A 13,381-nucleotide genomic window follows, 5' to 3' on the forward strand; every position below is an offset into this window, starting at 1 on the left:
ATTTTTTATTGTTTTTTTCTGTTGTTTTTTTTTTATTGGTGGATTTTTCATGTTGTCACCTGTGCACAAGTTAAGACTTTGTTTCTTAGAGTGTGTTGTCCTCATTGTCTCCTTTTTGCTGTGGGCTTTTAGTTATTGATTGATTGATTGATTTTTCCATTAATAGGGAGTGTGCTCACTGTCCCTTTTGGCAGTGGACCTTTTTGTGTCACTCCGACTTTCAACTTTTGGATTTTATCAGTTTACTAAAAACTGCTGCAGCATTTTTGGATTTTGCTATTTTGAACTTTTGCTGCACTGCTTAGACTGTTGTGGAATTTTTGGGTTCGAGACTGCATTCACTCTGAACTGTTATTATCATTTAGAAAATAAACACCTGGTTATTTCACTAACCCATCTGTGTCAGCTGCCTGCATTGGGGTCCATTCTTTTCCTCCTCAGTGGAAACCTTAACAAAATCGAATGGACCCCGCAGGCAGTCTTCCTAACTTCCATGTGGTAAAAAACTTTTGTGAACAATTAAGACTGTGACATACTTGGATTCACTGTTGTATTAACAGGAAGAAGCAGAAAGGATACATGAAACAGGCCTGGGACTTGATAGAGGCCAAACACTGGATTTTGGGCCCATTCCCGGAGCTGTGGTCCTTGGAAGACTTTTTAGCATAAGATCAGCTTCTGTAATGGGTGTTTCACCCTGAGGAGCAGTAGCCCCTGACTGACATTGACAGTTCAGCACCAGAGGTAGTTCCTACTCCAGCCCTTTGTTCCAGCCCAAGTTCTCATTCCACTCCACTGGGTTTGGCAGACTTCTCTCAACCACTCCCTTCTTCAGTTGTTGGTCACTGCTGAGAGCATACTTCCACTGGATGTACCTTCATTGTTATCTCACTTAAGCCCTGTTCCCACCAAATAATGAACAGTGAAAAACGAGCCACGGAGCATGCATTTTTTTTTTCTTTTTTTTGGTACGAAAGGAGGTATTCAACAATCGTAGGGGAATAGTGGCTCTGAGAAGCTCTTAGAGGCAGTATATTCAGTTAACAAGGCTCATCTCTGAGTGTGACGCTAGTTTGAAGAAGTTCAAAATTTAGCAACAACAGCATAGGGCAGTTTGTGTACGGGCTACTACGAGGAAAAACAAGGATTTTAGAGGCGTGTGTGGTGAGGACGAGGCTGCTAAAAGCCCATTATCTGAGGCTATTTTGGACAGGCTCAGCCCTCTTCCACACAGTTCCACCTGCTTTGTGCACCAGATGCTGTACATTAAATAACTATTTTGTAGCGGATTAATCATTTTTTGTCAGAGCTTGGATGTTGAAAACACCTCTAATTGCTTCTGGAATCACAGAATACTGTTTCATCTGGACCCTTTTTGTCCGTCTCTCCTGCTCCACAAAGTGGAGAATGTATTTTGGAACAGCTTAAAAGGTAACTTTTTTATTGAATAGCTTGGTAAAACAGTTGCATGTTCATTCCTTTTTTATTAGCTGATGTAGAAGTATATTTATGATAGATTTAACATCTTGTTAATGGATCAGATGAGGCGCGCTATGTGCACAATGACGCAATGACCTGCACTCAAGATAAGCATTTATGCAAAACACCTGCTTGGAAAAGAGTGATTTTTCAGTCAATAACGGACAAACACAAAGTTAAAAGTTGGATCAAAGTGTCAAATGTGTGTTTAAAGCCGTGGAAGAAATACCAAACCCATGCCTAAACATGCACCAATGTCGCATTACATGGCACTAGGTGGATCACATGTGGCTTGACGTGGATCATATGCGGCGACACGAGCCATTGAACACTGGACGGAGCTCAAATGACAGGTCAGTCGTGGCTCACTAGAGACTGATACCTGCCACATGTGAGGTACTTAGAGGCACAGAGAGGCTTCTTCATAACAGATACATAATAGATTAAAATGTGGATCATTCTTCAAATAATCGCTGACACACCCACGCGTACTCATTATTCATGGCTTATTATTTGGTGGGACCAAGAATTTAGCCAGGCCTGAACACCTGACAAAGATACTTTGGGTTCCTTCCAGTTCACCAGATCCTATGACCTACATTGTGGTAGGTCATTGATGTGCCGCCTTTCCTCAGCCAGATGGTTTTCTGCCCGGTTCCTCTGCACCTACATGTGGTCCCAGTGCACCAGCAATATCTGTCCCAATCCCAAGTCCTGCCACAGCAGGCACCAATTCCTCCTTTTCTGGCATTAGCAGAGCTGGTAGCACTGCAACTCAGGCCACGAGCCCTGGATCACCGCTCCTGGTCAGCTCCAGCAAGCAAGGCAGGGCTCGGAAGAAGAAGAACCGTGCAAGGGCCAGCAGTGAGGAGCACCCACCAGCCACTACAACAATGCCTCCCATTCCTGCCTCAGGGCCAGTCCAGGAAGATACTCCTGGCCTCTCAGCAGAGCCACCTCTTGGCTCCAGAGTGGGAGGAGAGGGTTGTAATGACTGTCAGTTGTCTTTCAGGTCCATAGGCGAGGTCCACTGCCTCTCCTTGGCAAGGAGATTGCCAAGCACCGCCCGGCAGTCGGTCTATGGCTGGGGTAGAAATCCAGGTGCCATCCGGTAGTCTGCTTGCGGCTGAGGCAGACGTCCAGGGGGACCTCCCCAGCCTAGACGGGGGACCTCCTCCTGACTCCTGTGGGGGACATTTCACCCATATCTTTCAGGTCAGAGAGCAGATCGGGCGTTATATGTGAGGAGGCGGCACAGCACGATTCTGTTCCTGGTAATGCCCCAGAGGAGATGACTGTTCTGACCCCTGATGGCCTCAGTGAACCACCCACTCCCAACCCCAGTATGGGCACCACAGCTGACAGTGTCACCAAGGTATCAGCCGTCTCGACTCCTGCTGGCATCATGGAGGAGCGGCCTGTCTTCCTCTTTGAGGATGTTGCTGTAGGGCTGTCCATCGCCGCCTACAAGGATGTCTGCGTGGGGTCACTTGATCCCATGGCCAAAGACATCAGTACAAACCCCACATCTGAGGGTAACAGTGAGGTGGGTCTGGTCATCCCCACCCATTAAGATATTGGTGGAGTGGAGCTGGATGTTCCCTCTCCCAAAGGCCAGGGACAGGGAACAAGGGCGAGGGCAGGGCTGGACTCCATTCCGAATCCAGTTGTCGAGTACCCAGTAGAGACCTCCAGGGGCTCTCACACTCTCTGTCCTGCTCCCACTGGAGCCTCCAGCCAGCGGTGCCATCAACAATCAGTCTTCATCAACCCGGGTAGGCTGCATTGGAGAATGCCTCAATCCCGGGGTGATAGTATAGACTTTTGTCAAGGGGGTAGTAGCAATACGGTTTCTTCTCCAGGTTGTGAGGCCTGCTCATCCCCATCTCGCAGGTTTTCTATGGCCAGGGGTGGTGCGGCATCTTCATCTTCATTTTCTTGAGAGGGTAGTTGTAAAACAGCTAACTGATCACCTGCAGAGGAATGGTCTATTTGAAGAGTTTCAGTCAGGTTTTAGAATTCATCATAGTACAGAAACAGCATTAGTGAAGGTTACAAATGATCTTCTTATGGCTTCGGACAGTGGACTTATCTCTGTGCTTGTTCTGTTGGACCTCAGTGCTGCTTTTGATACTGTTGACCATAAAATTTTATTACAGAGATTAGAGCATGTCATAGGTATTAAAGGCATTGCGCTGCGGTGGTTTGAATCATATTTGTCTAATAGATTACAGTTTGTTCATGTAAATGGGGAATCTTCTTCACAGACTAAAGTTAATTATGGAGTTCCACAAGGTTCTGTGCTAGGACCAATTTTATTCACTTTATACATGCTTCCCTTGGGCAGTATTATTAGACGGTATTGCTTAAATTTTCATTGTTACGCAGATGATACCCAGCTTTATCTATCCATGAAGCCAGAGGATACTCACCAACTAGCTAAACTGCAGGATTGTCTTACAGACATAAAGACATGGATGACCTCTAATTTCCTGCTTTTAAACTCAGATAAAACTGAAGTTATTGTACTTGGCCCCACAAATCTTAGAAGCATGGTGTCTAACCAGATCGTTACTCTGGATGGCATTTCCCTGATCTCTGGTAATACTGTGAGAAATCTTGGAGTTATTTTTGATCAGGATATGTCATTCAAAGCGCATATTAAACAAATATGTAGGACTGCCTTTTTGCATTTACGCAATATCTCTAAAATCAGAAAGGTCTTGTCTCAGAGTGATGCTGAAAAACTAATTCATGCATTTGTTTCCTCTAGGCTGGACTATTGTAATTCATTATTATCAGGTTGTCCTAAAAGTTCCCTAAAAAGCCTTCAGTTGGTTCAGAATGCTGCAGCTAGAGTACTGACGGGGACTAGCAGGAGAGAGCATATCTCACCCGTGTTGGCCTCCCTTCATTGGCTTCCTGTTAATGCTAGAATAGAATTTAAAATTCTTCTTCTTACTTATAAGGTTTTGAATAATCAGGTCCCATCTTATCTTAGGGACCTCATAGTACCATATTACCCCATTAGAGCGCTTCGCTCTCAGACTGCGGGCTTACTTGTAGTTCCTAGGGTTTGTAAGAGTAGAATGGGAGGCAGAGCCTTCAGCTTTCAGGCTCCTCTCCTGTGGAACCAGCTCCCAATTCAGATCAGGGAGACAGATACCCTCTCTACTTTTAAGATTAGGCTTAAAACTTTCCTTTTCGCTAAGGCTTATAGTTAGGGCTGGATCGGGTGACCCTGGACCATCCCTTGGTTATGTTGCTTTAGACGTAGACTGTGTTTCATAATTATTGTATGGCCTTGCCTTGCAATGTGGAGCGCCTTGGGGCAACTGTTTGTTGTGATTTGGCGCTATACAAGAAAAAAGTTGATTGATTGATTGATTGATTTGTTGCTTTTCAGTCTGATCCACACCATTGGGCAGGCCTCTCCTGCCCGGGATTACTCCAGTGTCATTGTCTGCTGGTTTCCAGACTGGTATGCCCTTGTTGGGCAGGACTTTCATGCCCGGGCAAGATTCAGTTTCTTTGTCTCCCAGTTTCCAGACCGGTACACCCCCGTTGGGCAGGCCCGGGCATGATTCAGTTTCTTTGTCTCCCAGTTTTCAGACCGGTATCCTGGCCAGGTGACACCCTGTTTTGTTATTTCCTGGTTTTCAGTCCATGTGGTTTGCCCCAATTGTCGGGTTTCTCCTTCAGTCCACCCCCCACCACCCACCCAGTGTCCCTTTTTCAGTGTCTGTTTTTTTTTTTTTTTTTTTTTTTTTTTGTTTCTCTGCTCTCAGTTCCCGTGTTTCTCCTGTTTCCCCATTGTTTTCTGATTTGATCTGTTGGTTTATGTGGGTGGGTTGTTTCTTGGGCTCTTGGGGGACAGCTGTTGGGGTTCGGTTGAATGTTTTTTTTTTGGAGGTTGAGTTATTAGCCCTCTGTGTCAAACGTTTCTGTTCTTCTGTCTTGTTTGGGAGTGTTTGTGTATATTGTGGGCATGTGTATGGATAAATGAATGGAGTCAGGTGTGTGTGTGCAGGAGGCATGTATGTGTGTGCATATGTGTGTTTTTTTTTTACCTGCCTCCCCTGTGCATGAATGTGTTAGGGGGGACTGCATGTTTGCCTCCATGTGTGTAGGTGTTGTGCATATGTATGGACGCATAATGTCTTTTATTCCTCAGTGACAGCTATATATATATATATATATATATATATATATATATATATATATATATATACACACACACCCACACACAGTAGCACTGAAAGTCAAGGTAACATACAGTGCTCAAAGAACAAAGCCATGTGTATGCCAGGTAGACCATATCCCTCTATCATCCATAACCCATTCATTTGTGTGTTCCTCTGTCCAGGATGTGTTGCTTCTTTCAGTAAGGGAGACATCATACATATTTTGTTGGGTTTACCTCAGCTGATGAAATTATCTACACCTGGACTTGGAGATGGAATTTTCTGGTCCCTTTCCTATCTGTCATCACCATACTTCCTCACTGTTTTCGATTAATCTTCATTCTTGTCCATGTTCCAAGTCATCAAAGTCATTAAGAATCCATGTTGCTTATACATGGCTTGAAACATCATGGAATGCTTTTCTGGACTGATGTATCAGTGTAGTTGTTCTTTACCATGTAGGTAGTGAGGCTTTTGTCCAGAAAAGAAAAAACAAAAAAAACTTCCACTCATTACATAGGTAAACAGTTATGGACTGGCATATCTCAGTGGAGTCAATTTCCTTTGGTAATAAGCCTCATGGCGCAAAGGCATAGAGCAGAGGTAGGCAACGAGGGCTGAGACAGTGCAGGCTTTTCTTGCAACCAATCACCTCAGGAGGTGGGTTTGCTGATGAGCTTCTCCTTGGAACATAAACACCTGATCACCCGGGGCCTCATGCACAAAGCGTGCTTACACACAAAAACCTGGCGTACGCCTGTCTCCATGTCCATGTGCAAGTGTATCAAAAGTGACGTGAGTGTGGAAAGGTCTGGTACGTCATGCAAAAATCCAGGCTGGGATATGTACGTTTTTACAGCTATTGTTCCACTGTGGACATGTAAAGGTGATGCTGGGAACTGTTAATAGTGTGAAAACAAGACGTCACTAGAGTGATGTTCACATCAGTGACACAGTGATGAGCAATTAGTGTACCCACATGTTTGCAATTATATGGATGGATATAAAAGCATGCGCAAAGTGATGTGTAAAATTGTACTAATAATGGCTGTATTACCGTTGTTAAAGCACCTTGCAAATAATGCAATCTGAGGTGAGCATGTACTCAGAGAATGTGAGGATTTACTTGCAAATTATGATAATTGGCTCATAAACTGATTTTGATTACCAAGACCACTGTATCATAGTCCATGGATACTCCTGTCTGATCTCATCTGTGGCCAGCCCAGAGCGCAATACGGCAAGGAGCTAGTGGTTATCTGTGCCCACACAGGTGCTGACTACGTTGGGCATCCTGGCATCATGGACATGCCAGCTGTGTGGAACGCAATCATCCGAATCTCATCCAGGTACATTCCAACATTACAGTGCATTCTGCAGCGAGAGCTGGTTTCCTGAATGTAATCAAAGCTGTTAACTGCACACATATTGCTATGAAGGTGCCACCACATGATGTGTTTGTTTTTGTTAACAGGAAACATTCTCATTCCATCAATGTTCAAATCATGTGTGACGCACAAATGCACCTCAGGCTGGAGGCACGGTGCATGATTGGGGGGGGGCTGCTTGGTTGTTAAATAATTTACCCATGTAATTGTTCTAATTAAAACCAGCACAGACACATTTGGACATGTGCGCATTCAAGGGTGATTCTTAGACTACGGGCACTTATTATGTCCTTTGATCATATTGTATGAAAAACAGAAAAAAGGGGAAATTTCACACTTTTATAGTTATCTTTACAATGAAAGTGTGTTAAGAAATTTGTTCTAGTAGTCTATGATGACTTTTTCACCTTTTTTCAGCATCATTATATGCAAATATTGCCGTTTTGTGCTTGTCCCACACCCAGACTTTTGATCTTCAATGATAAAAATGAATGGTAAAGAAATGTTTTTTCTAATGTTTTAAAATATCTCTGAATAAAATATCAGTAAAATAATCAAAAGATAATTGGGGTATTCAATGTCATACAACTGTTGTGATTTTTTTAAACAAAATGTAGTTGTCCCACACTATTGCCGTAATTTCCACCACAACACTGTAATGTCCCTTTAAACAGTGTGTATGAAAGATTGTTTGGGTAGTTTCTATGGAGATAAACAGTGACATCAGAGTACATGTATATAGCGCCAAATCACAACAAACAGTTGCCCCAAGGCGCTTTATATTGTAAGGCAATGGTGTGGTGGAAATTACATTTACAAGGCCAATAGTGCCCGTAGTTAAAGAATCACCCTCAAATGTTTTTTTTTTTTTTTAATTAACACTTTAGAGCCTGAGCATGTGCAAATTTGCGCAGGAAAAGGTACCCCCTCTACTCCAAGACCCCATCATTGTGGCACAATGGTTCATTAATGAGCCATTCACTAGCCCAAACATATGTTAATGCAGCATGCAGTCCCCAATCTGCATAGACAAACAGGCTGTGTGGGGTTAGGTTTACCCGATGTATGTGGGCGTATGTGTGACATTTTGACTATAAAAGCAGACACATCTTCAAATCAAGAAGACAAACATCACAATGGAAGCAAGATGGTCGAGCAAGAAATACACTCCTCTGGAAGCCTTAGCTCTTTTGCAAGCACTCCCAGATGTGGACTCAGGGAGTAGTGATGAAGATTCCTTCGTTGGTGAATCAGAGTTCATCCCCTCTGATTCCTCCTCTGATGAGGACATGCCAACACCAATGGACAGCCGAAACAGCCTCTTCACACAAGACTTGCACATAAGCAGACTAAAAGATTAATAATTGTTACAGAGGAGGACAATGAAGAGAAGCCTTCATCTGTGAAAGGAAAGTCTTTCCAATTCAGAAAAGGCAAACAGCATGCTGAAGACAAACCACGGTGCCAAAAATGCAGGCGCACTGGAGAAAAGTCTTCTTCATCCCAGAAGCGCAAGCACACTGAACAGAAATCCCAGAAAAGAGAAGGCCCAGAAAAGCAAGGACGCAAGCAAAAACTCCAAGGTATTTACATTTTGCTTTTATATTGTAGCATTGTCTGTGTTCACGTCTTTCTGTTTATGGTTTTATTTATATATGCTCCTAAATGCAAAACAATTCTTCCCTTTTGGGCAATATAGGTTTCATCTTATCTCATGATATCTTTAGGCAGGACCTTGTGAGACAGCGAGAGATGGAACTGTTTGGGTTCAGCGACAAATTAAGGACCCCAGCCGTGCCATAGGAGAGCGACTTGCAGACAATTTTGTGACAAGGCTTATGGAACCCTTTTTGGACAGAGGCAGAACTGTCACTATGGACAATTTTTTCACATCGTTGTCTCTGGCGAACAGGCTTCTACAATGCAACACAACTCTGCTTGGCACAATAAACAAAATTTGACAGGAAGTTCCAGAGCAGGTAAAAAACACCAGAGAACGTGAGGAGTTTTCGACACAGGTGTTCACGTCTGGCAGTGCCCTGCTAACAGTTTATGCAGCTAAAAAGAAGAAAAATGTGTGTCTTCTCAGCACGCTGCATAAGAAAGTGAAGCTTGAAGATTTGCGGCAAAAACCAAATGTAATCATAGACTACAACCATTTGAAATGTAGTGTTGATGTGCTGGATCAAAAACTGCGTGTTTACACAGTGCGCACAGGAACATGGAGATGGCCTATATCTGTCTTCTAGAACATCCTGGACATTGCTGCTGCTAATGCACATGTACTGTACAAGGCATGTGCAGGATCAAAGGAGTCGAGACGAAAGTTTTAGCATAAGCTTACAAATGAACTGAGAAATAGACACATGCAGGAACGTGCACTGGAAAGAGAGAGAGAGGAGGCACTACATGAAATGAGAAGAGTTTCTGAAGGGAAAACAACAACATGCCAAGTGCATCAGAGTTGCAACAGAAATCGCAGTACAGAGAAATGTGCCATTTGCCACAAGTACACCTGTCAGAAATGTAGGAAACAATCTCCATTCGTGTGTAAAAATTGCTAAAAAACTAAACAAACAAAAAAACAGAATACTGTACATAGGACCTGACAATTTGTTGACTGTGCTCAGAAATTGTTTATCAATGCGATTTCTCTTGAATATTTTTATGTGTAAAATAAATGTTTTTTCACTGAAGTCCTTTGGTCTATCCTTCAATTTAGGCCAGGGATGCCCAACCCTGGTCCTCAAGACCTGTTTTCCTACATGTCTCCCTCTTTCAACACAGTCTGAGTGGGGCAGAGGAGCAGGTACTGATCTAATTTGCAACTCAAAGGAACCAGTCAATAGGGTGGTCACCACAACACTAATTTGAGAGGGGGAGGAGGGCCTTGCAGCAGCGGCAGAAAGTTCCAGGCGTTCTAGTGTTAATATGTTTTGTTTTTCTTAATGGTGGAAATAGAGTGCTTCTTAACAAGTCCCCGACTGTGTTCAGTATTTGTTGATAAAAGCGTGTGTAATGTTAATGTCACACACTGTCAGCCACTGTGCACCTAATATCTTTTTATTACAGTTTTTGCATGCAGCTCAGTTCAGCATTTACACACAAACGTACTTATTTAATTTCTGTTTTAAATTACAGTGAGCTGAGAGAATGGCGATCTAACCACACCTTTCACTGTTTTTGTAGGTTGTTTCTGAAAGTTGTTTATTCTTTACACACAGCAACACAGAGACGATGGTGAGTGCCATCAAACACACAACACCTCACACTTATTGTGCTGTCCACACGACACAGCCAAACTATTTGAATACATTTGCATATTCAGATAGAGGTGTGGCCAGGGAGTTTAGTGTGTGTGCAGGTGTGCTCGATTCCACGTTCAGTGGGATGTAAAAACAAAAAGTGCGTGGATTAATGCCTACATACACTTTGATACATCTGAATATATTTGTGCTTATGCATGATTCAGGGTTTTGGCATACGCAACTTTTAGTAGATAGTTAGCGCATGTCTTTGTACATGAGGCCCCTGATCCTACCAATCACCTGCTGAGGTGATTGGTAGCAAGGAAAACCTGCAGTGTCTTGGCCATTCATGGCACATGATTGCTCACCCCTGAAACAGAGGGTACACATCCCACCAGTCTCCTCCAGGCACCATGGTCCTCAGCAAATGTGACTGCTTGTTCCAGAGTCAGACTGAGGTAGGCAAGGCCCTTTATGAAGATGTCAAGTTAATGGGTCCTTGGTGCCCCTCTTGGTCTACACCAACCTGCAGTGTTCAGGTCAAAGTATGTAAAAAAAATGTAAAAGCTATAGATACCCTTGAAGATATTTTTGTTTGGAACAATTGACTGAGGAACCTGGGCTTTCTTTCCAAAGAACTGATTTGGATTTTGTTTGAACTAGGACTGAAGCAAAGGGATTTGAATTTAATGCTGTGTGCAAGATATATAAAATATGTTTCTTTGTGAACCTAATATTCTCACTGATTCCCCCTGTAACCAGTCACTCTCATGATGTTACAGATGGTGGAGAATGTGGGCATGAGGGGGAATGGAGTTAATAAATGAGGCATGATGTGGGCATGAGTATCTTCTCCACTTTGCATCCACAGCTAACCATGGATGTGAAGTGGAAAAGACACTGAAGCATTGTCCCAAAGATTTGCAAGGCATCAAACAAATGACCATCAAAGAAACATGAAGGAACTGATGCAGGAGCCACTGAACAGCCAGAGGGCACAGCAGGAAACCAATGTGTGGATGCATGCCTTTGAAGCTACAGCAACACCTGAAGGGTGACCAAAAGCACAATGGGTTGGGCTCTCCTTTTTTACTGGGTAAGGCCCTCAAAGCCTTTCAGGATTTAGAGAGCACATTTCTCAAGATTATGACCAGTTAAAGGCAGAGACACTGAGCCACCATGGCCTGATGAGGTTTAGTATGGCCCAACATTTTTATAACTGGATATTCCACAATGGGCTGCTTCCCCATTCCAAAATACATGAATGGATTTGACTTACTAAAAGTGGGTAGAGCCAAACAAGAAAAGCCCTGTTGAAATTACAGAGACACTAGCAATGGACCACTATCTATGCTCCCTGCCTCTAGACGGCAAAAAAGATAATTAATCACCAAAAGTTAACAACATCCATGGATTAGTAAAGGCCATAAAAGAGCGCCAAGCTGCCTCTGAAATGCTCCACCCAGAAAAGAGACGGTAGCTCTTGGTCTCACTCAGCTAAATGTGCCCCCTCAGAAAAGTTCCAAAATAGTAAGTCCTTCCCCGGCCAACAAAAAAAGGTTATTTAATCACATAACGCTAACCCGAGTATTCCAGACCCTGTCATCACTTCAGTGCTAATGCTGTAGGGAGGTTGGGAATATCTCCTGGTAATGTGAGAAAACTGATGAGCCTATGCCCACTGCCAACTCTGCCTCCAGTTCTCATGCCCACTTTGCTTCCCTTCCTGGGGAGAATGGAGACACCAGACTCATGTGCTCGGTAATGGTAAACCAGAGTGATGTTGTAGCTGAAGCACTGCGAGATTCAGGAAGTGCTAGGCTTCTGGTTCATGAGGCTGTACTAGGCACCTCGCCTCTTCCTAAAGGTAAATCTGTATCTGTTGTCTGTGTCCATGGGGACACCTGTGAGTATCCAACAACTCATGTAAACCTCAATACAACCAAAGGCTCATTTGATGTTGAGGTGGAAGTAATTATGACACCTAGAGTACCTGTCCTGATTGGTCGAGACTGCCCGGCCTTCCCTTTGCTGTGGAGCAAAACCCAAAGGAGACTCAGCTGAGAACCTCAGAAGAGGCAAAATTATATGAATAACACTATGTAACAAATTTTTATTTTTGTTTTGTTCCTGGGTACACAGTGTGTTTTCCTAACCTGTTATGCCTTAAATAAATAGAAAATAGCTGTTATTCCACAGAAACTTTGCTTCTGTGATCAGGACAGTGATATTTTGAAATTTGTCTGTTTTCAAGAATATTCTCGATTCGCCTTCACTACTACTGAGTAGTCTTCTAGAATATTCTTTAACTGCTAGAACTGTCCAGAATTTTCTAGAAGTTTCCAGAATTATCTAGAAATTTCAAGAAACTTTTAGAACTTTCTAGAATGTTAAAAAAAAAATTAAATCAAAGTTTGTGCTGAATGTAGTCATTTTTCCATAGACTTTATACATAAGCAGTTGAAATATAACACTTAGAAGCCAGGAACAAAAACTGTGTTACATAGTGTAATTCTTGTGTTAAGTAATTCAAAACCTGTTCATCTACACCAACCTCAGCACAAGTCTTAGCAGCCACTGTCAGTGACACAAGATCCAGCCCCGGAGAGGCTGAGTTCAACCAACTATTGGAAACAGGTTATGATGAAGTTGTGGACGCCAGACAAGAGCCCTTCTGGGAGAGTCAGTATGGAACCGACCAGTTACAGTCCAGTTACCAACTGGTCTTAGTTGGGTCCCCCCCTTAGTCTTCTTCTAATTCTCTCGGCTGCTCCCATTAGGGTCGCCACAGCAGATCAGTCATTTCCATTTCACCCTGTCCTCTGTAACTCCCTGTCACACTAACCACCTACCTGTCCTCCCTCACCACATCCATAAAACTCCTCTTTGGCCTCCCTCTTCTCCTCCTGCCTGGTGGCTCCATCCTTGGCATCCTTCTCCCTATATATCCTGGGTCCCTCCTCTGCATATGTCCAAACCATCTCAATCTCACCTCTCTGACCACCTGATCTGTCCCTCTGATATGTTCTGTCCATTCTTATCACTCCCAAAGAGAAATGCAACATCCAGCTCTGCCTCCTGT

General features: G+C 43.4%; 1 protein-coding gene across 2 annotated transcripts in view; it reads right to left on the bottom strand.

The window, feature by feature from the left end:
• Positions 1-13,381, bottom strand: part of nlgn4xa (neuroligin 4 X-linked a) — a 641,760-nt gene that overhangs the window by 511,254 nt on the left and 117,125 nt on the right. The gene's annotated exons all lie outside the window — the stretch shown is intronic.

Source organism: Thalassophryne amazonica, chromosome 1, assembly GCF_902500255.1.
Source record: "Thalassophryne amazonica chromosome 1, fThaAma1.1, whole genome shotgun sequence".
NCBI classification, from domain to species: Eukaryota; Metazoa; Chordata; class Actinopteri; order Batrachoidiformes; family Batrachoididae; genus Thalassophryne; species Thalassophryne amazonica.